Raw genomic sequence first — 27,867 nt, 5'->3', positions numbered from 1 at the left:
AAGGGAATCTGAAAGAGAGAGGGTGAATTTTTTCTTGATTTTTTTATCTGTTTTTCTTTTTTTCTTTTATCCTAGAGCAAATATTTGTCTTTACTGGATGACAGAAGGGAAAGACTATATCAAAATAAGCTAGATTTGGAGTTCTACCTGGCCTCTAAAGCAACTCAGTCATTATCTTTAACCTTATCAATATCCTGAATGTCAGCTGAGCAAGGCAGACAGAAAATTTCAGTAAACAGAACAGGGAACAACAGGGAGGATGTGGTAATCTAAATCAGAAATCAATCATCCAAGAAGCTTTTTCAAATGGAAAAGGAAAAAAAAAAGAGGCAATCAACTGCCAGCCATTCTCTTCCCACCAAAAAAGGGTTTTTTTCTCTGTACCTCTTTCATGTGCACCACAGTGTTTCTGCAAACAAAAATAATAAGGGCTCTCAGGTCCTTCAAAGTGAAACATAATCCCTTCACGGAGAGTGCATCACCAAATGAATGGAGTTCCTCGGTCTGTTTGGAAGAGCAGTATCAGCTATGCTTGTGGATCTTAATAATATTCTTATTAAGAACCGGAGCAGTTGATTTGTTTTTCCTGTAACACCTGAAGCAACAAAAGACCAGTGAGAGCACAAGAAATGGTTTTACTCAGGTCAGATTTTGAAAATCATTTTCCCTCCTCGGCAGCAGCCTGTCAGTCAAACTCCACAGGAGAGGAAAGAGTCATCTTGCCAATGTAATTTCTGAGAGGAAAGAAGTGGAGCAGTATGTTACAGAGAAATTAATATGTCATTGAGAAGAACCTCCAACAAAAACCCCTCTGATTTACTAGCTTCCAAAATTACCTTTTTACAATGGAAATTTCATTTTCTTAGCATAAGCACAGTCTGTACTCTAGTGGGTGCAAAATCCACATGTCTGGATTTTGTATTTTTTGAAACTTTCTTGCTTATCTAGATGTACAGACTTTAAGGCAGGAACTTTGTATAACCAATTGTTTCAAGCTGTTCTCACACAACTGGCACTTGTTTGAGCCAACAGACATTATTGCAATAGAAAAAAAAAAAAAACACAGACCAGATCTCTAGCTAGTTAAAGAAACATAGCTTCCTTAAAACAAAAAAAAAAATCTGTCCTTTCTTATATCTACTGGCTAAGCAACAGGATATTGCCTTTAAAAACTGAAAATTATGGTGCTATCAATAATTTTTACTTCTTTATTTCGTGGTTAATTATAATACAAGTTTGTATCTACTTCCATCCTCCTCTCCTTCACAAGTAGTTATTTAAATTCAGAGCCCAAGTACAGTCTCTCACTACAAAATACAGTAAGTTACACATCAAACCAAATAAATTAAGGAAAGCTTACTGCTTGGTAGCAGCTCCTGAAAAATACAAAATTTTGGAAAGTGGGTGTAACATACAGGTAAAAAACATTTGTCAATCTAACTCCCAGAAACTCGAAAGAACAGTTTAACACCAAGCCATTAATGCCACAGATAATCTTCTCTCACTCTTCATGTATTCTTTCAGTGACTCTACTGCAACAAATATTAGCACTGCAAATTTAATGGTGATTTAATACTGATTAAAGGTATGTCTCTTAGTAAGCAATAAAACCAGAGCAGCAGATAGAATCCATTGTTGCTGAGGCCCCTATATCTACTTTTTGCTTCATAATAGCCTGTTCCTCTGGACTGAATATCTCCATGACAAGTATAATTCCAAGATGTCCAAAAGAGCAATTATTGGTCTAAAATCCTATATCCTATTTGGGATTTGGACAACACTGGTGAAAAGCACAAATTGGTCTCTCTGGTTCAGTCTCTTTAAATATGTGCAATATGTGGACACTAACAAATTACTTGTCTTTTCCCACACTACAGAATCAACTACTGTATTTTAACATCTGGAAACTATGGTTTATTTGTAAAGTTACCTTGAGTCAGTCACAAGTACATGTTACATCTCTGCATGGAAGAATATACTCCACAAGATTCTTTCCCTCCAACAGCTTTGCAACCTCTGAATCTTCACAGTAATCAGTTGTTCTCAGTAATTTATTACACCACTGTTTCACCAAACTGGGGTGATCTGAAGATTTCATTCAAGGAGCAGCATTTCTGAAGGAGTAAAGTTATCTTCAATTTGAGCAGTATACATACACAAAGATTCAGTATATAACTGTGCAGATCCCAGCTGTTCCTCATTAAATTATTTTCTGAGAACTTCATTCCCCAAACTACTATTCTCTAAAAGGAAAAGATGGTTTTCTGTTTATAGATAGACCTCTTCCACAGTCACAGGCAACTCCAGACAATGCTACACCTACAGTCAGTCTGAACATCTGCATGGTAACATGTTTCCACAAATAACCATTTGTCACTATTGTTTCAACACTGATACATAGGTCATTATTAAGATCTGGTTGTTCTTTACTGATCACCTCTACAGCATAGGTCACTTTATTTTAGATTGCAGTTTTAGATTGCAGCTGAGATTAAATAAGGAAAGCAACAAAATTGGGACTATATTCAGTTCTTTGGAGTAGGTATTTTATGAGTTTCAGTTTGTAAGATCAGTCACAGAATAAAAGATACAGTATAGTTTGAGCTTTGGTTGCATTTTTTGTTTCTGGAAATTCCGAGGAATAAAAAAGAGATTTGAGATTTGATTAATAACACAGTACTCACATTATTTTAGCAGGTAAATCTTGCATAATACCCCAAAACAAAACAATGGTCTTACAATAAAGTTCTATAAAGCCCTCCAAAACTTTTCTGTTAAAATAAAAAAATATATCATAGTTCTTATCAATGAACATTGACGGAGCTAATTATAGTATGGCACATACAGCCTTTTGTATACCTGACAAATCTCACTTAAATTAATGTAATTACGTGGATCTTAATTACCACCAAATTTATTGTGTTTAATATCAGTAGTCCTGAATCTTTTAGTACTAAGTCACTTATAAACTCTTGAAAACTAACAGTCAAAACATTTGAATCTGACAAGCTGTGGGTCATGACCATGACCATTTTTTATCTATGAAGTCTTTCAAAATAAATCATCACTTAAGACGAGTGTGATGTATCTTCAGTGAATACTTGACAACCCAAAAGCCTATAATAGCTATATTGCTAAAGGGAAAAGGTTGTACACTTGTTAATACCTGTCCTACTTTTCTAAACCTATTATTTTGAGCTCTTGCAGTTGTATATACAAATTTAACAAGTGAAAAAATCTGCACCACCCTTAGTGTAACTCTTTGGGAACATTTTATACTTTGGTAACTACACATTATTACCCAAGCCATCTCTGTCAGCAATTCTATAGACCTTCTATAATTGCCATGTTAATAATTTTGAGTCCAGAGATGTAATATTTGATTGAGGCACTCCTTCAATTTGGCTATCATTTATGAGTTAATTACGTTGTCTTCTTATTTTGTGGTATACACACAATGGACCATAATGTAAAATTAAAAGGCAAGACAAAAACTAATTATTATGTAGCAAAATTTGTTCTTTTGTGGTGGTTTAAGTTTGGCTGAACACCAGGTGCCTACCAAGCCTCTCTAACAGTCCCCTGGCGGGGGAGAAAATGAGATGTGGAAAAAAACTTATGGGTCGAGATAAAGGCAGTTTAATAAACCAAAAGACAGCACATGGAAGCAAAAGAAAAAAAACTCCTTATTCTCTACTTCCCATCAGTAGTGATATCCAGTCACTTCCTGGGAAGCAGGGCTTTGATATGCATAACAGTTGCTCCAAAATACAAACATTAATAATGAATGCCCCACCTTGGAGACAAAATAGGACTGCGCTGGGTTGAACCTGTTTGGACCCCAGGTGCCCACCAAAGTCACTTGGTCACTCCCCTCTTCAGCTGGACAAGGGAGAGAAAATATAATGAAAGTCTCATAGGTCGAGATAAGAACAGGGAGAGAGCACTCATCAGGTACTGTCATGGGCAAAACAAACTCAACTTGGGGTAATTAATTTAATTGACGACTAATCAAGCCAGAGTAGGGTAATGCAATATAAAACCAAATATTGGAAACATTTGCTTCCCATCTCTACCTTCTTCCTGGGCTCAAACTCACTCCTGATTCTCCACCTCCTTTCACCCAGATGCACAGGGGGACAGAGAGTGGGGGCTCTGGACATGTCTTCTCTGTCACTCCTTCCTCCTCAAGGGGAGAACTCTTCACACTCTTCCCATGCTCCAAAGTGGGGTCCCTCCCATGGATGACAGTTCTGCACAAACTTCTCCAACATGGCTCCTTCCCATGGGCTGCAGTTCTTCATGAACTCCTCCAATGTGTGTCCCTACCACAAGGTACAGTCCTTCAGGACCAGACTGCTCCAACATGGGCACCCTGAGGGGTCACAAATCCTGCCAGCAAACATGCTCCAGTGCAGGCTTCTCTCTCCATCAGTCCACAGGTCCTGCCAGGAGTCTGCACCATCACGGGCTTCACAGGGTCACAGTTTCCTTTGGGCTTCCACCTACTCTGGCATACTCCACAAGCTGAGTCTCTACTCCCCTGTGAACCTCCATGAGCTACAGAGGGACAGCCTGCCTCACTATGGTCTTCACATCAGGCTGCAGGGTGACCTCTGCTCCAAAACCTGGAGCACCTTCTCCCTCTCCTTCTTCACTGGCCTTGGTGTCTGCGCAGTTTTCGCTCTCCCATATTCTCACTCCTCTCTCTGGCTGCAGTTGCTCTTGGGCATTTTTTCTTTTGCCCTTGTTAAACCTGTTGCTTCCGAGGCACTACCACCATCACTGATGGGCTCAGGCTTGGCCAGCTGTGGGTCTGCCTTGGAGCCAGCTGGTATTGGCTCCATCAGACATGGGGGAAGCTTCTGGCAGCTTCTCACAGCAGCCACCCCTGTAGCCCCCCGCTACCAAAACCTTGCCATGCAAACCTAATACATCTTTGCATTCCCCACACATGGCCATATGGAACACAAAAGCCTGAAGCAAAAATTATCAACTGCTATTGAAAATCTAACACTGATTGCTAGCAATAAAAGTGCTCCCTGGACAGACAGCAATAATAAAAACAAACCACCATTGAGGGTCCATCTAGCTATTGCTTTTAAAGGTAATTGCTACATCTGCTTCTTGAAGTAGTTTAAAACCAGTGTAAAGATTTTGCTTCTGTCCCAGTGAATGGTGAGCAGCACTGAGTAAGGAGTGAAAGGGTGTTGAACACAGCTATAACCAGAGTGCACTACCAGGTCAGAAGTGAAGGCAGAAACAGCTGCTTTTTCAATAGTCTCATCAGAACTCCTCCATGCTTGCTGCACTTGCCCACAAGACTCCAGCACAGACTATTGTGTTGTGGGGTTTTTTACTGTGGGAACTTCACTCTTAAGAAACAAATGGACTGGCTTAACTATTAAGTGTCAATCAAGTTGACTATAAGGGCGGGAGGTAGAGGAAACAATTTTTAAATTTTAATTAGCTTTTATCCTGTGATTGTTCTATGCATTGCACAGTTTACTTGCACATTTGCCTCATCTAAGTCAATGAAATTCTGACAAGAAGAGGAGATGTATTTTTCCACATTAGCACCTTATTTATATGTTGTAGTAGCACTAAGAAAAATCTCTGGTTTCATATAAAGATTTATAGTCTTCTGATAATCTCTTCTATATGGAAGGTGATAACTGTTATAATCTTCTCTACCATAATCATGTCCACTGCTTTTACATCAAATTACTTGTTCAGGGTCTGGATGAAACAAAACTGATCTTCTTTTTGTTTGTTTGTTTGACAGTTTACATCCACTTTGTGGATGTAAATAAGAATTTAAACCAATGGGTAGTCCTTCATTTTCCCTCTATTATTCAGACAGAAACATTGGTTTTAATAAATGCTTTTTCCTCTCTCTTTATCTCTTTACCCTAATGCCCTGGGAATAAGATTGTCTTCCCCAGAGATAGAGGGAACATCCAGGATTCTCACCAAATCATGGAACCTATTTCACATTTCATTGGTTGCATGAATGAGCTGTGAAAATTTCTTCCGGATTCTCTAAAGTATCAGGACAGTGGTTTGCATGGGAGAGGTTTCTTCTGGTTACATGAAGTAAATCTCATTCACTGAGTTAATTTCAAAGTCTTAAAACTGCTGCGCATCATGTTAAGTTTGAACAAATCTATTCTGCCTTGTGAATACCTGCTCCCAAATTAGAGGCATCACACTTATCTCTTGTTTACAGCAAGCTATTTATAAGAAAGGGAGAAATTTTTCAAACAAACAAACAAACAATACCCACAAAAAGAAACAAACAAGAAAACACACAACCTTGCTCTTTTCTGGTAAGTGTAGTCCTGGCTTTCCCAAATTGAGACAAAGCTACTTTCAATGTATCAGGGGACCCTTGAACAAGGACAGTCTATTTTTGTTAGAAGCCAATTTTGTCTAACACAAAACACACAAGAGAAAAAAAAATAAAGCTTAAATAACAGTAGTGGGTGCCCAATTTTGAAAACTACTTTTCATCCTTTTCTCTACTAACATCCTTCCACTTTCCTGAGATATTAATCAGATTTGAAAGTATCTAGTAAGCCTGAGAATGTTTAAAACTTTCAAAATGTAAAATCTCAGATTCTATTTAACATCCTGAAACTTCATCTATTTCCACTAAGATTAGAGTACATATGGATTGTGCATTTACCTGAGAGTAGTCAGGTTTAGGACTTTCAAATTAATTAAAAAAAAAGTAGACTATTACTTCAGCCAATTTCCAAACAAATGCCTAGTATTAGATGTGGTAAAGTTCAGTGATTCAAAAAAAATTGTCTTTAAGTTTAAAGATCCAACTCTTCAATTGTGACTTATAGAGGAGGAGTTTCCACAAGGAGCTCTAGCGAAGATGGCTACTGCAGAACTCTGGTTCTGTAGGTAAATCTAATATTAGAAGCTGAAAGTAACATGCTGCTACTTGTGTGCCTGTAACTGTTAAAGAGAGAGAGCATGAGGTGCAAGTGTTAGAGAGTGGGAAGGTATTACTCTATTCCTTTAACCAAGATGAAATCCAACACTCCAATTCCTCAGTGAACAGGGCTTATTTGACTCTAGTGGAATAAACCAAAATTTTAGTATGAGCAGAGCTACTATTTTTCTTTCAGAATTGGTGAGAATATCTAGCAGTGAATAACTCTTAATCAGACTTGTTTATTCACATTAAAAGTCAGTGCAGGTCACATTGTTTGCTTGGTGCCTGTTGGTCTGGACTTAGTCTTTCCTGAACAGGAAGTCCTTAAGATTAAAGATTGTATTTTTATGGTCCCATGTCTGCCTACCTCTGGCTATTACCTGAAGAGCAATGTAACCAGGAGTCCGTTTCTAGAAAGGATATTAACAGTCATTAGTGTGTGTGTATGTCAGGATGAAAAATAGGAGGAAATCAAAGTAAAGTAATACGGTGAAAGCAAAATCGTAAGAAACAGCAAAGTGATTGTTCACAACATTGGGAGTAAGGTGTACCTAGGCAGAGGTATTTTCTATTCAAAGGTCAACAGAGTGCTATATCACTAGAACATATTTAAATTCAAGAAGCAAACATGATTTAAATACCTCAAAGCTATTTGCCATTGGACATATATTTATGTCCATTTTATAAGGTATGGGGCATTTAAAGTGCCTGTTCTTCAGAAAAACTGGGTTTTTTTCTCAGCATTGCAGAAATCATGTAATGACACAAGAATGAGAAAGTAAACTCTAAAAAGAGTGAATGGTGTGTCTAGGAAAGTCAGGAAGACTGCTTGCTTTCATAAACCAATCAGTCTGACAGCCCTATTATTACATGGATGTTCATATTTAGACTTTATATTTCTCCTTTACTCTGTAACTTACTCAAAGAATTAGCTTGACAAGATCTTAAATGAAATGCAATTAATATTTGAAATTGAAACAGCTATATACTATTTCAGTATGATGATTTTTTGCCATGATACTTTAGGGATGAAATACAAATTTTCTGCTCGAGGAGTCATTTTGTGACCAATATTTGCATAAACAAAACCGAACTTAAATATTTATGTTCTGTATTAAATCTGTATATCATATGTCATTAACACATTAATGGATCAAGGGGCTCTGAGGGATCAGCATGGGATGCCTAGACTTGACTGCTGGCCGGATGTTGGGCTTATCCACTGTCCAGTGCATGTGTTGGGACAGAGGTCACTGGCAAAAGGATGGCTGAAGCTTCTGATCTCTGAGTACACTGGCTACAAAGAAAATCTGAGGCCATAAAACCACCTGCCTCAGCCCTATGCATTGCCAGGTCACTCAATGCCAGGTCACACATTGCATTATTTTGCCTAGACCAGGAGTTATGAACACACTTCCGTTAAATTAGGTACCATATGTTGGTACAGAGTTTTCTTACACCAGATTTATAGTGGCTGTGGGAGGACACAGCCAATATGCAAACCAGAATGAAGCTACACTGTAATTCAACTGTCATTTTCAGCCATCATTTCTACTAAACTAAGCAGCCCTCATTTCCCATCACCACAGTCACCTCTTTGCATTCCCGTACTATTTTCTTCCCTGTGGTAATACTGTGTTTATTCAGACACCCAGTAAGTCCTAGGTTAAATTAATCTTTCTTTCTTTCTTTCTTTCTTTCTTTCTTTCTTTCTTTCTTTCTTTCTTTCTTTTTCTTCCTTTCCTTTCTTTCTTTCTTCCTTTCCTTTCTTTCCTCTGTACTGGTTTTCACCTAGATGTGTGTCAGTGCTCTTCCTTAAAGAAGGAAGAGTGTATAGGAGGGGATGAGCAGCTGGGGACTGCAGGGCCAACTGCAAGAACACAGAGCAACCCCATTTGAGTGGTGCATTTAATGTGAAACCTGCTGGTATGGAGCTAAACTATTGATGAGAAACAAGCTTTGTTGGAAAATGCTGTATAATAGAGAAACTCTCTGTTAAGATGATCAGACGGTTTGCTTTTTCCCCATGCTTTTGGAATAGTATAATCTATATGAAATAGAATGATTTAGTACTGTAGTACTCAATTTCACAAGTGTTTTTTCAAAATAATTTCTATGATAGTACACATTTCAGCTGCTAAAATCTCCCTTAAGAAAGAACTTAATGCATTGATGAGTACCAGAATCTCATATTTACATATTAAGGCAGTAAGGAGTTAGAGTGTGTACAGGGAAGTCCAGAGACAGGTCTAAAATCCCAGTCTTCCTCAGAGAAGACATTATGCTACAAGTAGTGAATCATCCTACATTCATTATGTAAGAACAATCTCCAGCTCCAGTAGGTCCACAGAAACGTTATAGACAAGAAGAATCATGTCTTCCTTTAAACCTTGTAAATCTTCAGCTCAAAATAATAGTTTGTTGTTAAGTAGATGCAAAGGTTTTAATGCTACGGATGTTTACTTGCCCTTAAGCATCTCAGACTCCCTTTTCTATCAACCTTGTGCAAAGAAGTGGTTTCACTAAGCAAACAGGTGAGATGAAACTTTAGTAAATTAAATAAGTCTAAAATAAAAGGCTTATTTAACTGGAGAAGTTGTTTGTGAGGAATAAAAGGTTTTAATCAAACTCGCCATCAATATTTTCAAAAGGAAAAACCATTTTTCAGTTGTGGCTTTGTCAAATTCTTTGAAGTATTAATGTAAGCCTGAGAAACTGACTATTAGATTCAAGCAATTGCTGAACATTAGACACAACAAAAACAGGAAAAGTTCAAGAGTCTCTGTTGATTTTCCGCTTGATTGTACCAAACTACTCACTTTCTGGGTTTTCTTTTTTGAAGTGGAATTTTATACAGCAAGGCTAGGCTTTGTTTTTTGGGGGTTTTTTTGTTTGGGTTTTTTTTTATTTCCTTGATACACAAAATTCCCATCAACCTGTGCTCTCTCTTTTAGTTCAAACATGAAGGATTGCTGTTTGTATTTAATGTACACACTGCCAATCCTGTTTAATTCAAAGACATAGCTCCAGTGTACCTGAAAGGAAAATCTGGAACATCAGTGCATGGGTCAGAAGCAAATATGGCTGGTAATTACAAGCTGTTGTGAAATATCATGGCAATTAAATAGTGTACATTTATCTAGAGAGAGAAAAGTGCCACGGGTTCCTGTCACAAACTTTTTTGTTGTGCAGTACATCACTGTATAGCGTCAACCCCCAGACAGATGCAAGTAAGGAGCACTCAGATAGGATTTTCCATTATTTCCAGGGAAAAAAACCCAACTGAATAAAAATATTGTCCCACAGATCTAGACATGCTAGAGGATAATTCACTAACATTAGTAAACTTTCACTGGAAAACAGAAAAAGAGAGACATGCATTAGCACCAGAATATTCCACATTGAGACAATCTGACTAAGAAACAACATCCTATAAGGCAGACACACACTTCACGCAATATTCATATATTTAGAGGAGTGTTCTTTTATGAGTGCTTTAATACTTTGGCATCATGTGTGTTGTTTTAGAGTGACATTAGTCACATCTCAGGGAAATGTGAGCTTCCAGGCCTGACCATTTTGTTGCTGTGCTAGCTTGACCTACAGAATTTACCACATTAAGAGAGGACTTAAATCTTGATTATTCTCACCTGTTGGCTTTCGTTCATTTTTTTTTTTACCTGGTTTCTCAGAGTGATACAGCTCATAAAAGTGGTGACCTTTCCCTGGCTTCTTGATTTAAGCAGAACGAAGGAGAAAAAGGACTTTCATGCACTGGTAGGAGTCTAAAAATATAAAGTAAAGCTGTTGCCAGTCCCTATTCAGGTGAAAGGATTAAGAAAAGCTCTTTCTTTTCCATTCTTATTATGAGGGTGGGTACAACTGCTTCTCATGCATTCCTACACAGTCCAGCTCCCCCTCCATTCCTGAGAGCTAGAGGGTAGAAGCACCCTGCTTGGGCATGCCTGTTACACAATCTGCTAGTTTAGAGATTCGTCATGATTCCGTACCGCTCCATGAATAGAAAAATTTCAGTTGCTCCCCTGTTTTCTGTCCAAAGACAGAGAAATAGAAGAAGAAGAAAAAAATCTGTTCTATTCTATATTTTCATTCCTAAACAAAACCATACTTAAACTTTCAAGAATACTTAAAAATTCAGACAGGTATTTGGAAGAGAAAGTTGTCATCACATTCCGCAGAGATGTCCCTAAATGTCTTTGCTGTAACTGCATGGTAGGAAAATCTGTGTTGTTCAATTCTGGGAGTAGCTCACTGTACTTACAACCTGATAAGATCTGAATTCCCAACCCTGTAACCTACCAAATGATGATACATCACTTTGTTCAGATTTTCTATGGCAGGGAAAARSMWKKKKKGGRAAAMYKGRRRRRMMWKGRRRAARRAAARRWKGRAAARRRRAAWKGRAAAARRAAARRWWWWARAAGAAAATAAGAAAAAAATAATTTAAATGTGTCAAGTAAATGAAAGTCCTTCTGCTTTCACTTCTATACCTTAGAAATTTCATGTCATTTCCCTGTGACCTTTCGCCTCTTGAATTTTTTATTCTAAATTCTATCAAAATTGTATAGAAAAAAAATTAAAAATCCCTCAACTTTTCTCACTGTTTCCAAGCCCATTTATGACCACAAAGTACACTTTAGGAACTTTAAAGGTTTACTAACAAGAAATCTTTGGGTTTGTTATTCATTACCTGATACCTACTAGAGGTTTAGAAAAATCCAGTCAATATTAGATCAGGTAGAAATAAACAGGAAAGGAGCTTTTGACAGAAGAAAAGATGGTGGAGTCATTGAAGAAGATGAAGTTCAGTGGTCAGAGGAGAAGAGGTATGGTAATATAAGAGCACAGTAAAGGACGGAATAAATGGTCCTGCTGCAGTAAGGCTGATAATGATGTAGTTAGTGGAAATGGGGAAAGGATATTTAACAATCAGCATAAATGAATAGATTTCGGAGAGTAATCAAGAATGCAATTGAATTGGGAGGAGTATGGGAGGAATAGAGACGCCCTTAGAGGTTTTGGAGAAGATTTATTTGAACTGAAACTTCAGTTGATTTACCTCTCAAGGGAGAACTATAGCATAATAATGTAAAAAATGCCTCTTCTTTAATATTGCAGAATACAAAGACAAATGTTATTACACAAACTTCTCCTTAAATACCTATCCCAAGGTATCTTTAATGCAGTTCACAGTATTAGGTTATCTATATTAAGCAATTCCCAGCTCAGGCCAGTGGTAAAATACAGTGGCACTCTTCCATTTGAGATCTATTGGACGTCTGTAATTCAGAATCTACAAGGCAAACAAGTAACACAGGATATTTTCTGCATCCATTTTTTGGTTGTTCTGTTTGTTTGATTTTTTGTTAATTTTAACTGAAAAAAAAACTGTCAGCTGTTAAATACAGATATACAAACAATTTTCTTTTTAATTACCGAAGAGGTGTCTTGACTAGATGTGTAATACAAGTTTAATTAAACGTGGTGCTGAGCTGGATTTTTTCTGTGCCCAACACTGCCTTTTTCTTCTCAGAACTGTTTCCTATTTCCTCTTGATGTCATCGCCACTGATGTTATTCTCTCAAGCAAACTTTTGCTATTTCAGCTCTCCCAGTTGTCCTTGCTTTTGTTCTCCTCCCCCCTGTATTGTTGTCCTTATGTGTCTTACGACCTTATTACCGTGCAACTTTTAACCTTTTCTTTTGGCAACCATTTACAGGAAGGACATTAAGGTACTGAGCTGACCAGCAATGAGCTAAATGTTTTAACTCTCATTACTGACAGCTACTGTCTGAACTACAGGATTTTTATAGTACAAATGAGGGACAAACAAGTACACTAAATGACAATGTGTTAGCCTGTAGAGACCATGACAGTGGTTTACTTCAGGGATCACAGTTACACAGAGTTTATTTAAGATCTTAAATTATGACCTGGAAGATAACATGTTTAATTTAGTTCACAGATGCATCATACAGGCAGTCAGAGAATTATTAGACTAGAATGGGATGAAGATATACCAGCCTCTGATAACAGCAGTGCAGCTGAATGAAAGTATGGAGAGGGAAGGGAGATAGAGAGGAAAGACAAATAGGTAAGAGGGGGAAAAAAAGAGGTAAAACCAGTTGTTCTCCAAAATGCCTTCTCATAGAATTTCTTATAAGTACTGCATTCAGTACTGGGCTCCACATACATACAAATGGGAAGTGGTTAGTGAGCAGGCAGAACTCGTGGCAAAGTACATACCTATAGTGCAACTGAAAGATGATGTCACAGTTCATGCAGACTAACCTGAAAATGTTACACCAAGCTAGGCTGGTGATTAATAATGGTGAACCACCATAAGCACAGTTCCCTGTTTGGCACAGCATCCCGAGTGAATTTTGCAGATGATGCCAAAACCCAGGTTTAGCAACTAAACAATTTGTCACAGGTAGGTTTCTACAACTTGAAATCACACCTTTGAGTTTCAAGACAGGCATAGATGCTTGGGTAAGTATTTATTAGACAGGTGAAAAAAAGTGAAGAAAAGTTATAAAAGTTCCACAGTCTGGACAAATAACAGAAACTGAGTCGAGGGAAAACAGCATCTCTTCAGTAGAAACCTACGAGAAGAGTAATTTCAGTAATTTTGTGGGTAATGAGGCTTTTTCTTCCTGCGCTGTTGTCATGGTTGCATGCTTCCACATTCATTAGTTTGTCCTTTGCTAAAAATCACCGGTTAAAAACAGAAAACACTCTCCCATCTTCTAAGGGCCTTCTGTCTTTCTCAACTTGCTTCCTCCCCCCACCAAAAACCCCACCCCTAAGCTAGCCTTAAAGTCACTGAAGTCTAATAAGATGTAAATGGGAAAAATAATCATATTTGCTTATAATGATATTACCCCCTTTAATATTCTGATGTTGCTCTCCAACAAGTGAACAATTTTCTCTCAGTAGCTGGTCATTTGACTTAGGAAAAGTTAAAACATCTTTTTGACGATTATTACTTGTGCGTCCTGTCAAGTCCATCTCCAGTGGCGAAGACAGCCAAATATCAGGTACAACACAAAGCTATGTTACTTATTTTGTTTCATTTTTAAATTTGTTTTGTTTTGTGGGGTTTTTTTAATGCCTTTGCTACCATATGACCCTGTGTTGTTTAAAGGCAATGAAGGCTCCCCTCTGAAAGCAGTTCAGCACTTGTCAGTCCAGCACAGCAGAGATATATCACATTCCCAAGCAAGACAGTGATAATCACATGGAACTTTAAGCAAAAAGTCAAAAACCGTTCTATAATCAGAGGTCTTTAAAATATCCAAGAAGGCAGACCTTGGGTAACGCACAGATGAAGGAGAAAGGCAGTTTTCATTGGGAGAAGAAGCTGTAGAATAAAGTAAAGAGTAGAGGGAAGGAAGTGTGAAGGCTTTGAAGCTGAACCACAACTCGTCTAACAGTCTGATTTATATACACAATCTTTCTTATTCTTTCCCACAATAAATCACTATTGCACGAGAGGTTTTGGTATCTAGTGGTTGCACTGGAGGAATTCTCATGTCATTTTGCTTTTGTACTGGGTAAGCCTCCCTTCTAAGACTTCCCTTCCAAATTCCCAGAACTTCAAATATATATGCAAAATTTGTAGACAAAAAATAGGTTAAGCAAATCCATTCAGAAATATCTCTGTAGAGGGATATCATTCTGAGTCTTACTTACAGATTTTTTTTCTACTTTATTTGCTGAATCAGATCTTAATTAGTGTAAAAATGGCATGTTTCAATTGTATTTTCAGGTCTTATTTATTATGTCAATACAGCATACATTGTCTATTTTGATAGTAGGAATGTAGAAGGGGGAAATGAATAAGTATAGTTTTACAAATTTGAAGGCTTACACAACGATTTCATGTTTAGAGATTATAAGAATCCCCTGCATTCACTGCCATCACTGTAAATAGCTCCCCACTTCCAAAAGCCAGAGCATAGTTAATTCAGTAAATAAATTATCATTTTTGAGAAAAAATGCTGGAATTCAGAAGTGAGGCCTGAGAATGCACAGAACTACTGTAGAATTTTGCTGTTATACTCAAAGTACTTCATTTTGCAAAATCTTATGTAGCACCTGTTACAAGTATTCAATGTCTATAGTTAATTTAATGAGTAAGTTAATTTACCTGGGAAGTACTGTGTTATGTGAGATGATGCAATCACAAACTTTCCAAAACCCATGGTGCTTTTGAAGAATTTGGGTGAGACTGTGGAGGAAAGTATAACAGTATCAAAAGTTAAAGCTCATTGAGGCAACAGTCTCTGCTTTGCATGTGGGGCATTTGTGTTGCTTAAAAGGCCATTGTGCTGGTTTTGGTTGTGATAGGGTTAAATTTCTTCATAGTAGCTGGTACTATGGGACTATGTTTTGGATTTGTTCTGAAGACAGAGTTGATAACACAGGGATGTTTTTGCTATTGCTGAGCAAGGCTTACGCAGTATCAAGACCTTTTCTACTCCTCATATCATTCCACCAGCGAGCAGGTTGGGGGTGCACAAGGATTTGGGAGGGAACACAGCTGGGACAGCTGACTCCAACTTACCAAAGCAATATTCCATACCATATGACAATGTGCTCAGCAATAAAACTGGATAAGAAGCTTGGTGGAGGGCTGGCAGTAGTGTTAAGGGTCTGGCTGGGGATGTGTCAGTTGGTGGAGTGAAATTGTTTTCATTTGCATCACTTGTGTTCCTTGGGTTTTATTTTTATTTCCCTTTATTATTTTTCCACTTTTCTTTATTATTATCATTGTTAATTGTAAATTATTTAACTATATTTATCTCAGCCCACAAGTTTTCTCACCCCATCCCACTGAGGGGGAGTGAGTGAGCAGCTGTGTGGTGTTTAGTTGCCAGATGGGATTAAACCATGACAGCCATGCTCCAGGACCATGTTAGGAAACTCAGCTTCTGTCATCTAAACTGTCCTAGAAAGATTATAGAAATGCATAGGAGCCATTAGATATGAGACATAAGACACTAGACACTGAAATCTCACAATCAGTAAATTTTTCAGGCAGTCAGACAAGGATAGAAAGAAGACAACATTGCCTAATGCTAGACAAATAGCCTAGGAAAGCAATCTTTCATTAATCAAAAATTTACAATACTCTTGTCACTGTCAGTCTGGGAGTTAATGACTGCCCAAAGTTGGATGTTAAAAAACTGGAATGTCTAATAGCATGAAGCAACAATTTGCTTGTGACAAAAAAAAAAAAAAAAGGGAGAAGTTGGTTTATGATACTTCGCTTACACTTGAAATAAATCTTATTTTATTATTATTATTAAGTAATCATTTATTGGTAGTATTAATATTAAATAACTTTTTTTTAACCTGAGTGAGACTCCAAAGGCAGTGTAGATATTCTATGCATTTGATATTTGTTTTTCTAAGTGTAGAACAGTACACAGAGAAAAAAAATTAAAGTACAGTTGAACATATCAATATGTATGTATGTATACGTAATATACACTTATANTTACACAACGATTTCATGTTTAGAGATTATAAGAATCCCCTGCATTCACTGCCATCACTGTAAATAGCTCCCCACTTCCAAAAGCCAGAGCATAGCTAATTCAGTAAATAAATTATCATTTTGGAGAAAAAATGCTGGAATTCAGAAGTGAGGCCTGAGAGCTCACAGAACTACTGTAGTATTTTGCTGTTATACTCAAAGCACTTCATTTTGCAAAATCTTATGTAGCACCTGTTACAAGTATTCAATGTCTATAGTTAATTTAACGGGTAAGTTAATTTACCTGGGAAGTACTGTGTTATGTGAGATGATGCAATCACAAACTTTCCAAAACCCATGGTGCTTTTGAAGAATTTGGGTGAGACTGTGGAGGAAAGTATAACAGTATCAAAAGTTAAAGCTCATTGAGGCAACAGTCTCTGCTTTGCATGTGGGGCATTTGTGTTGCTTAAAAGGCCATTGTGCTGGTTTTGGCTGTGATAGGGTTAAATTTCTTCATAGTAGCTGGTACTATGGGGCTATGTTTTGGATTTGTTCTGAAGACAGAGTTGATAACACAGGGATGTTTTTGCTATTGCTGAGCAAGGCTTACGCAGTATCAAGACCTTTTCTACTCCTCATATCATTCCGCCAGCGAGCAGGTTGGGGGTGCACAAGGATTTGGGAGGGAACACAGCTGGGACAGCTGACTCCAACTTACCAAAGCAATATTCCATACCATATGACAATGTGCTCAGCAATAAAACTGGATAAGAAGCTTGGTGGAGGGCTGGCAGTAGTGTTAAGGGTCTGGCTGGGGATGTGTCAGTTGGTGGTGTGAAATTGTTTTCATTTGCATCACTTGTGTTCCTTGGGTTTTATTTTTATTTCCCTTTATTATTTTTCCACTTTTCTTTATTATTATCATTGTTAATTGTAAATTATTTAACTATATTTATCTCAGCCCACAAGTTTTCTCACCCCATCCCACTGAGGGGGAGTGAGTGAGCAGCTGTGTGGTGTTTAGTTGCCAGATGGGATTAAACCATGACAGCCATGCTCCAGGACCATGTTAGGAAACTCAGCTTCTGTCATCTAAACTGTCCTAGAAAGATTATAGAAATGCATAGGAGCCATTAGATATGAGACATAAGACACTAGACACTGAAATCTCACAATCAGTAAATTTTTCAGGCAGTCAGACAAGGATAGAAAGACAACATTGCCTAATGCTAGACAAATAGCCTAGGAAAGCAATCTTTCATTAATCAAAAATTTACAATACTCTTGTCACTGTCAGTCTGGGAGTTAATGACTGCCCAAAGTTGGATGTTAAAAAACTGGAATGTCTAATAGCATGAAGCAACAATTTGCTTGTGACAAAAAAAAAAAAAAAAGGGAGAAGTTGGTTTATGATACTTCGCTTACACTTGAAATAAATCTTATTTTATTATTATTATTAAGTAATCATTTATTGGTAGTATTAATATTAAATAACTTTTTTTTAACCTGAGTGAGACTCCAAAGGCAGTGTAGATATTCTATGCATTTGATATTTGTTTTTCTAAGTGTAGAACAGTACACAGAGAAAAAAAATTAAAGTACAGTTGAACATATCAATATGTATGTATGTATACGTAATATACACTTATAAACATATGTATTTGAAGCTTATTCACCCTTCAGCCAGTATCACTACACCTGTGCTACTCCTATTGAGTGGTTCAACCAGTTCTGATGACAGGGATTTCAAATCCTTTCCCAAACAGAAGGAACAGAAACAATTCTACTTCATTTTGCTACTAAGCTTCTCCTCCAGTGGTATGACACTTTTTGGTACCACTTTCTGTGTTCCATCATACAGACCCTTAGTCCAAATAGTGTGACAAGTACAGGCATCATCAGTAACCACAGTCAGCACATACAGAGACATTGGTAACCTCCCCAGGTGCATCCCAGGAAAGAACACAGACTGCACGTTCTCCCTGCCCATGTCACTCACACAGACAGGGCCTTCCACGGTAGATGTTGCTCTGCTGGCGCCTAACTCAGTTAAAATCCTGTCATTCCCTTTTTCATTGTTACTGATAGCTGCAGGCTACAAAGAACTGCAGGCAAACAAAGAACTTGCTTCAGATACCTCCCCTAAATTGAATTCATGGATTGACATAGATTACGTCCAAGTCCTATTTAGACTGAAAAAAACCAAATCTGCACCATGGAAGACTTGATCCTAGCTTTCACTAGTTCTTGCTAAGCATGTACAAAAGGTTAGTCCAGAATCACATTATCATTTTTTGTGGGTAGAGAGGGTCATCACTCCATATCCTGTTCCTGTTCACTGGAGGAGATGCTTTCACTTTGATCCCAAAATGCCTGTATTAAAACACTTCAAATTCAGTAATAGAATCATCATATTATTGCAATGTAAGTTAGGTGAATCAGCTGAACCATGCTAAATCATTATACATTCTTATCTCAAAAATCTGAATAAACTGGATCATTCTTTATCTGAACTTTAAAGGAATGTATTCTTTTATTTTGCCTTGGAAGCCACAAAAAAAAAATTTCACATGGCTAAGTCCTTAATAGGTATTCACATTATTAAAGAATGCACAGCACCCACAGCTTACAAAAATGTGCCTGTGCATAATGTGAGTAGTATCTTAAAAATGCTGTATAACTAATCTGAACTGATGCTGATTCAGGTCTGTGCATGACTTGGACATGATTCTCAAAAAAAAGCACTTACTAGGTCTTGGCACAGCTGAAAAAAATAAAGATAAAGGTAGGTTTTGTGGAGACAGCACTGCTCTGGGACACCATACCTAGTTTTAGTACCCTGGATCAACCACAGAGCTTCCCACAGAGTTTCCATTTGACTTATTCATTTGATTATTCACCTACCCTGTGATTCAGTTCCCTAGGCACAAAATAAAGACATTTTCTTATCTCACTGGGGTGTTATAATGACAAAACTGAGTAACTGTGATGTGCTCACATACTAAAGCAGACAGCCATGGAAACACTTAGACCACAGCAAGACTTATGGCCCAAAAGTTTAACTCAAATTATCTGATACATTCTAAGGGCTCTTATCTTTAAAGGGAAGCCTTTCCATAAGCAAACCAAATGATCTAGTCTCAGGCTAACTAGGCTAAGTGGGATCTTTCTTCTTCCCTTTGAACAGGTTTCAAAGTAAAACAAGATAAGCAGAAGCTCCTTAGAGGACCTCTCTTCACAGAAAGCTGGGATGTGACAAGAAGTGCAAAGCATCTCTAGTTTCAGGAGCAAAAGCTTTAGTTTGGTGGGGTGTTTACATGCACAATAGATAAAAGAAAGAAATTCCCCTGTCCTCAGGGAATGTGCCACAGGGAATTCTTTTTCCTTTGTTTTCCCCTTTGTTTTAAGTGTAGACACATGCCAATCAATGAAATATGTATCCTGCAGGAATTTACAGAAGACTCCATACAGAATTAAAACACACACTTTTGCTTTCTCTTAATAGATGGATCCATTCATGTGTAATTTATAGCTGCTACTAAATAAATTAATCACCTTGAAAACTATTTTTTATTAATCAATCAGCATTAAAAATATACTGCTAGTCAGCTTTTTGCAAGAGTGGTTTTGGATGAAAATTGATACTTTATCTAATTTAATGCCTGTCATGGTTTGGGGTTTGGGTTTGGGTTTTTTTAACAAAATAACAACAATATTGAATTGTGAAATCACATCTCTACAAAAAGTATTTTTTAAAGTTGGGGTCTCTGTCTTGTTCTTAAATATGACTTACATTTTGTTCAATAATAATCCCATCCTACTCTCCAATAAGTAATGCATGGCTTAACATTTGTGTATGCATATTGTTTTAGAGACAGGCAAACAATTTTCTCAGTAAATTTAGCAAGTTTTTCTATTCTGAGAATGACTGAAAACTGATTATTCTTTCTGAAAGTGAGGCATTTTCCCACACTGTAGCATGAGTCTTAACGATTTACTCTAAGTATTTGACACTTCATATCAAGACAGTTCCCCATTCCAAGTAATATTACATACACTATCTTCACTGCAGTGACACACACTAATTGTGTGTGTGCTCAAACTCCTGCCTCAGTTAATCATTTTTGCACCAAGGCTCTCTGGAGAGACTTATAGCCCCTGCCAGTAGTCATCTCTATAAAAATAGACTAATAGCCATCATTGCTCTTTAGAACACACTGAAGCAAAGCAGTTATAGCTTAATGGGTCAGACACATTTGTATGTTCTCTCGCAAGTTCACGTCCCATCCATACCAACTGTGAATCAACCTCATCACCTGACATATTTACTGTTCTGCAGGTAATAGTAGATTGGTATGTCATCCTATTGTTGCTTTACCACTTGGGTGGATCCGAAGCGTGTCATTTGAGGCCACAGATCTATTGCCCCAGCACAAAGCATGAAGTAGGTCACCCTGGTGTAGATGCATTACTAAACCAGTAAGAAATTTCAACAAGGTATTATATAATCCAAATTACAGTGAGAGATGCTGCTTTTTGGTTTTCCTTTTTTTTTTTTTTTTTGGAGGGTGGAGGTTGGGGAACTTGGTGTGCCAGAGAACCCATCTGCATGAGGAAGTTTTAATAAGATGCTTGACATCTTTCAATCTGAAGACTTTATGGAATTTAAGTGCCTAATCCTGACATGTTAAAATGAGGAGCAAAATTTTGCTGCCTGTGAGTTGAGGTATTTCCTGCCCTTACAGTTTGCAAGGAGGAACATGACATACAGCACTTGGCTGTTCTAAAAATGAGAAAGTTAAGCATCAGTGTGGTTCACCAAATCTTGGAAAAATAGCTAAGTAACTCTGACTTAGCATGTATCATTTAGCAACACACTGTTACAGACTGAATTACATAAATACAAAGAATATACTATATCTTCCTTTGTCCATCATTAAACACCTTCAGATATTCATATATAAGGGGAACAAAAACACACAAAAAAACCCCAAGGAATATTTATTGCAATTATAAATCTCCTAATTTAATCTCTAAAATGATTATGCTATCTAGAAAAAGAGGGGAGAGGTTCCTTCTACTCTTTCTTCTCTCACCTGATTATCCTAAAGCAAAAAAAATCTCTAATAAAAGATACAGCTTTTCAGATAAATGAAATACAGACATCTCTTATAAAAATATTTAAATTTAGAGTTCAATACGGAGTTTTATCCCAGCTATCTAATGCTTTTAAGACTTTGAGGAAAAGCTGTACTCTCTATTAAAACCCACTAAATTAATTTAAATGTAAAATTCCTGTAAATGAATTGTGTGTGCCCTTCTGAGTCGTTTCCCGCTCTGTCACACCGAGTGCCCAGAGATGTCTGTGTTCAGCCATCTCATACTGAATGTACTGCAAAACCTCTTGAAAAAGTGGCAGCTGGTAGCGATGGGGCTGACATCCAGGGGGAAAAAACGTAGTAACAATCACGGGAACTACTTTCCTGAGAATGACAAAGTAAAGCCCCGAGCTCCTCCACCTTCCCCCATTCCCTAATTGGGGGTGGGCAATGAATATACATGCTAACCAGCTCCATTCTTGCTTTGGGTTTGATGGCAGTCCTGCACCCACCATTGTCTGAGGGAAAGATGCAGGGGACAGACTGCAGGATTGTTACCCAGATGTTTCAAGCCACCCACAGAAAAGCATCAATGGGCTATAAATTTGTGAGGGGAGAGGAAGATTTGCAAAAGAATTGAAGGCAACCACAGGGAGAAGCTGCAATAAAAGGAGCTCTGCTGGTGGTAGGGTACCAGTAGATGAACAGGCTGGGGGCTTTCCTGTGGCAATCTGCTCCCTGCTATCCATGAATTTTAACCAGTTGTACACAGAGTGATTGCTTTACTTGTTTAGACTTCTACCGACACACAGCCATGTAGTTAAACAAAGGTCAGAATTACCAAAAACCATAAACTGCCTACACATAGCCATTTAGAAAAGGAAGTGGCTGCCTTACCAACATAGTTTGCTCCCCCCCCCCAGATCCTTGTTTCAAAAAGCCCACGTTGGGGTTGTTTTCTCTTTAAACTCCAGGCAGTGCTAATTTTCATGACTGATTATGTTATCTCTTTATGTAAAGAACATGTGCTGCATTTTTTTTCATTTTCTTTACGCATAAATTACAAAGAGGGAGATAAAAAAAACCCCTAAAGTCCTGATTTCACCAATTTTTTTCCCGACTGAGTAATAACATTTTATCTACTAAAGTTCAGTCTGTAGGTTCACAAATGCAAGAAAGGACAAGTATTTTTATTTCATTGCAAACACACCACAGTTATGTTGTACCAGTGAGGACCATGTGTACATGTATGCCAGCATAGCTTGCACCAATGGGACTTGGATGTCTTCGTTTTCCCAGGCTTCAGCTCCTCATGCTACCTAAAGTGACTGCCACTGCAGTCCAGTTCTCAACTGGATTATATTATACATAGCCACTAATTATCCACTGATTTCCTATCACATTTATTGGCAGAGAAGACCACTGCTGCCCTTTCCATAGGAGCTGCTTGAAAAGAGTGAGGTGTGTTCCTGAGGTTATAGCCAAAGCAGGAATAGCTATGCCTGATTTCAATTGTCCTTAGATTTTACTTAGGGGATTTATTAGATAAGGATAGAGGCTCCTTGGCTTTTACTCTGATACATCACTCTTCTGCATATCATACTGCAGGAAATTTTTGCAAAGGAATCTGCCACCAGGGTTATCTTCCAGAAGTTTTTCATGCAGGACATGACCCTTAGTTTTTAACCTTTAACTCAAGAATCTTAAAAATTATCTGCAACTAAAATCAAGAAAAGTCAGCATTATATTAAAACTTAAGAAATTTCTAATATATTAATTAAATTTTAAATATAATATAGTATTTATTAAAGGAAATTACACTGAGAGACAAATCCCTCTTGGTATAATGTTCTCCAAATGATCAATAAAAGCTGGGTGTTGTATCACAGAAGTTTGACCAGCATAGTTGCAGAGGAGGCCTGTGCAGTTCATTATGAAAGCCCTTTGGGGACAGACATCCTTGTTTCTAAATCATGTTATTCATTATAAGAAAAACAAAAACCTATTATGAATCATGGTACCTGACATTAGGAAATAAGCACATGCACAAGACTGAAATACCTTAAAACACCTGAGTTTAAACTAAGAAAGTGCAAATTAGAGGTATTTATTTAATTCAGAGCCAAGAACACAGATTGCTCACTTCATATGAGGTCTCACCCTGAAGCTGCCATACAAGACAACATGATTGCATGACAGACCACAAATGTCACACAAACAACCAGTGCCCTTTGGCCAAAATACTTATAATATGATTAGAAAGTTCATGGCCAAGACGAACATAGTGAAAGACCCCAGTTGTATCAGATAAATACATGCTTTTTGAATTTTATGCAGCATCAAGTTATCTGATATTTTCGTTTAGAAAAGTACAGTAAGCACTGGCAATGTAAGGTTTATTTCATTTTTCAGGGCTAAAAAATCTTTCAGATGTCACCAAAATTATAAACAAACAGACAAATACACAAACCATTAGATTGGATCTTGAGGACAAGTAATTTATAGCATTTGTAGTCTTCAAGCCCAGGATACCGGGATTGTGCTTGATGTTCCCTATCCCATTATGTGCCTTCTACAAGTAAACCCACTGGCTGACATTGAGTTTTCAAGTTATTTTTAAAACCTGCATAATGCATTTAGGGTAAGATTTTTAAGGACAAGACATTTTGAAGTACATTACATCTGACTCAAGTTAACAATTAATTTCTCTGTGGTCTTACTGGATGAAAAGGAAGTCTTGGGTGAACTTGTTCTCTTTAGTCACAGTGAAATAATACTCTTTGATTTTCAGTGCATGTCATTCACAGTTATTTATAGGACAATGCTGGAAGTCAAAACAGTCATCAAGGGTTAGTAGATATTAGACTTAACATCGTATGTTTTCATTAATGGGCTTAAATGAACAAGTAAAGAAATACTCCAGTGATTAAGGCTATTAGAAAACTAGTCACTCATATCAGCCACCAAACAGGAGTCTCAAATTTCCATTAAAAAAGTATTTTCTGTCTTAATGAATGATTATTTGGTCACAATATGATTTTCTGAAAACAGCTAAATTATGATGCATCACTAAGTACTGATGGCTCAAAAATTTAATTGCCTGTGTCAGACTCTCTTCTTTAAAATCAGGCACTAGAATCCAAGCAGCTAAAACTATTATTTCTATAAATATAGCTGGTTTTAAGCAACATTACAGTCCTTTAAAAGCCCATTGCCATCTGCTCTGTCAAAGTAATAAATGAAGAAGTTGGATTTACATGTGGCACTCTGTTAAATGAGGTAAAGTTCAAGACAGACTTTTGCTTCCCAGCAGATGGGGATCTCCCAGCAGGGATGGAAGTCAACAAAGAGGGTAGCAGGGGGTTTCCATAAATTCATGTGATCCCTGGGCAGAACTAAATGGATTAAATAACAAGGACTCTAGGAGTTAAGCTGTATCTTGTTATACTAAGATGTCTCTGCCTATTAGGTACACAACAGTTATTCATCCTTTCTTGATAAAGTAGAGAAAACATGCTATCCTTTTTTTTTTTTTTTTTTATTTTTGAGCTCGTTTTGCCTTGTGTCTTCTTTCGGAACTGCAAAGCACAAGACAAATACAAGCATAATCTCTTCTACCCAATAAGAAGAATCAAAAGTCTATATTTTCATTGAGAAAGGCAAAAATCATTTGTGGGTATTACTCAATGGTTTCACTCGAGTATCCTAAAAGTGCTACCATTCGGGGTTCATTAATATTTTTGTCACAGGGATTATTGCTAGGGCTTGTTTAAAATATTAATATTTATCTTCTGTCACTGGAAAAGCAGATAAATTTTACAAAGTTTCCCTTGTTTTGCAAACTTCTATTTATCACCCAGATTAATCACATTTGAGGAGTTTAACAATTAAACAGTAGTGTTTATAGAATGAAAATACAAATGGGAAAATGCTTGGATGAATATAATACGTATCTTTAAAGTTATTTGTATGTATGTGGGCAAAGAAATCTGTATTGAATGTTTAGGTTTTTATTTTAGGGCCATTGAGCTTGAACAAGAAATTGAATAGCCAGTATTGTAATGCACCACAGTGAACAGATATGTTTGCCTTTGAATAGTCTTTCATATTTGCTTTTGACAACATATTGCAAAATTAGTCTCCTGAATTTTTTATTCTTTGTCTGACATGGTTTCTGACATTCCTTGAGCAAGGACCTGATCTGGAGTGAGGGTTTTGAACTTGAGTTGTTTGCTTGTTTAAATTTACTTTGGCTGAAATCATGTCGTTATTTGCATCAGTGATCAAGATCACTGCTTCCTTTACCATAGAATGACAAAACTGGTCTTTTTTTGTGTGTCTCATGGCATTGGATTTTCAGTAGATGAAACCCAAAATTTGCCTGTTTATGGTTTCCATAGGTTATATGAACTGATACTTGCAGTGCAGCCTATTTGGGGTGTTGTATTTCACTTATTCACATATTCACTTAATTCCAACTCAGATAAACACAAGGAAAGAAACAGTTTGCTTCTGTAGCAGAAGTAACAGACATTTGTTTAGTCTGAATGATATTTTAATTAAGCAAAATTATTAGAAATTATACTTGGTGTTTATATAGAGAGGTGTATAGTTTCAGGCGTAACATAGATGTGTGCGCATCCACACAGAATTTTATCTGCACAAGAATTTCAAACGGTTTTAATTAGAGAGATGACTACAGGGCCTATGTCACCTGATTGCCTGACTGCAGAAAAGTAGTTTCTTCACTTAGGAATGATGAGTGATTAAAAAATGTAGAATAATTAACATAAATATTGTAGATCTTAAAATATTATTGTTTATGTACTTTTCTGTTTGTCTTTTGTACATTGTATAAGACTAAACCTCATGAAGAATAATCTCTTTCCTGAGGAGGCAATGCATTTCCAAAAGTCCTTTGTTAAGGTGATAGGCTAGCAATTCTACCCCATCAGCCATCTTTTTCCCGTGTTACCAACTCTTTGCATGTAAGATAAGTTTAGGGGAAGATCTCTGTAAAAACGAGTTAACTTCATTGTGATCTCAATCAAAATTCTGGCACACATTTATTTTCATGTCTGCTCTAAAAAGCATACAACAATTTGAACTACTGTCAACTTTGAACTGACTGTCTCTGGGTCTTCTGGGAAGAAAAAAGAAAAGTCCAACAAAAGAGTGTAATCTGATGGAAATAGGTTGCCCAGTTTCTGCAGCAGCAGTAGGGCCAATTTCTGACTGCAGAAACACTGTGAGCCATTCAGTTCCCAAAACCAGGATGGGATATTGTCAGATAATTTGCCAGTGAGCATCTATAGGCAAGGTAATGGTGAGATGGGGGTAGAGTTTTGAACCTCTTGCACATTTTTGTTTTCACATTCAGCTGAGTGTCTTTTATATCTGTCTGCTGGCTTCTTAGTGTTATCATGATTGTAAGTGGATGGGATAGCAAGTACAGTTTGGTAATGAAATACGTCCTTCTGTTTCTATTTTGTTTGCAGTATTTCACAGAATATTTTTGAAAGACGCAACCTTTTTTTAACAAAACTGTAACAATAGAGAGATGAGTCTTTCATTTGCTTCCCCTGAAGTAAGCATCCAGCTCCTATTGTTTTCAAAAATGAAGGATCAAGTTCATGACATGTTTACAAGAGAATACAAAGGGAAGTCAGAAAACATAACAAAGTATAAATATCTCTATACACCTATCTATATATAAAAGTAAAAACTTTTAAAGCAGTCTGTTTGTTCCCATTTCAAGAAATACACAAATGGTCCTATTAACATCTGAATACATTGTATCACATTGTTTGACTGAAAGAGAAGGAAAAGAAAAGCAACAGAAAATTTCAGATCACTTGAAATGTGTGATAGAGGACTGTGCTGTGCTAGAGAAGGGAATATTGAAGACAAGTTTGAATCCTGAAGAAATTTTGTGGAAGACTCTTTGTGTGAATTTCAGAGAGCACCACAGGGCTGTCTCAGAACATTTCTATGACTTCAGAGAGAATCTGAGCTGCGGATCTTCACAGGAACCACAGATGCATCTCACATAGCACCTTGATCTCTACATGCACTTAAGGGAACACGTACTGAGGTCTCCCACGTTACTTTTTGGAATGTCTTCCTAGTCTGATTGTATTTTGTAGCAGCGTCCTGCTTTTATTTGTCTCAAAAGCCCATACTCCACTATCATGTGATATTGTTCATTGTCACAGACTATTTTAAAGCAACTACCAATTCGTCAAATCCCCATGAGTGGCAGTGTCTGTCAAAAGTGCCAGGAAGCTTAGTTCATGTCTAAGTGTCACAGC

The sequence above is a fragment of the Manacus vitellinus genome, unplaced genomic scaffold, assembly GCF_001715985.3.
Source record: "Manacus vitellinus isolate BGI_N305 unplaced genomic scaffold, ASM171598v3 scaffold_2_pilon, whole genome shotgun sequence".
In the NCBI taxonomy this organism is placed as follows: domain Eukaryota; kingdom Metazoa; phylum Chordata; class Aves; order Passeriformes; family Pipridae; genus Manacus; species Manacus vitellinus.
This window is presented reverse-complemented; position numbering follows the sequence as displayed.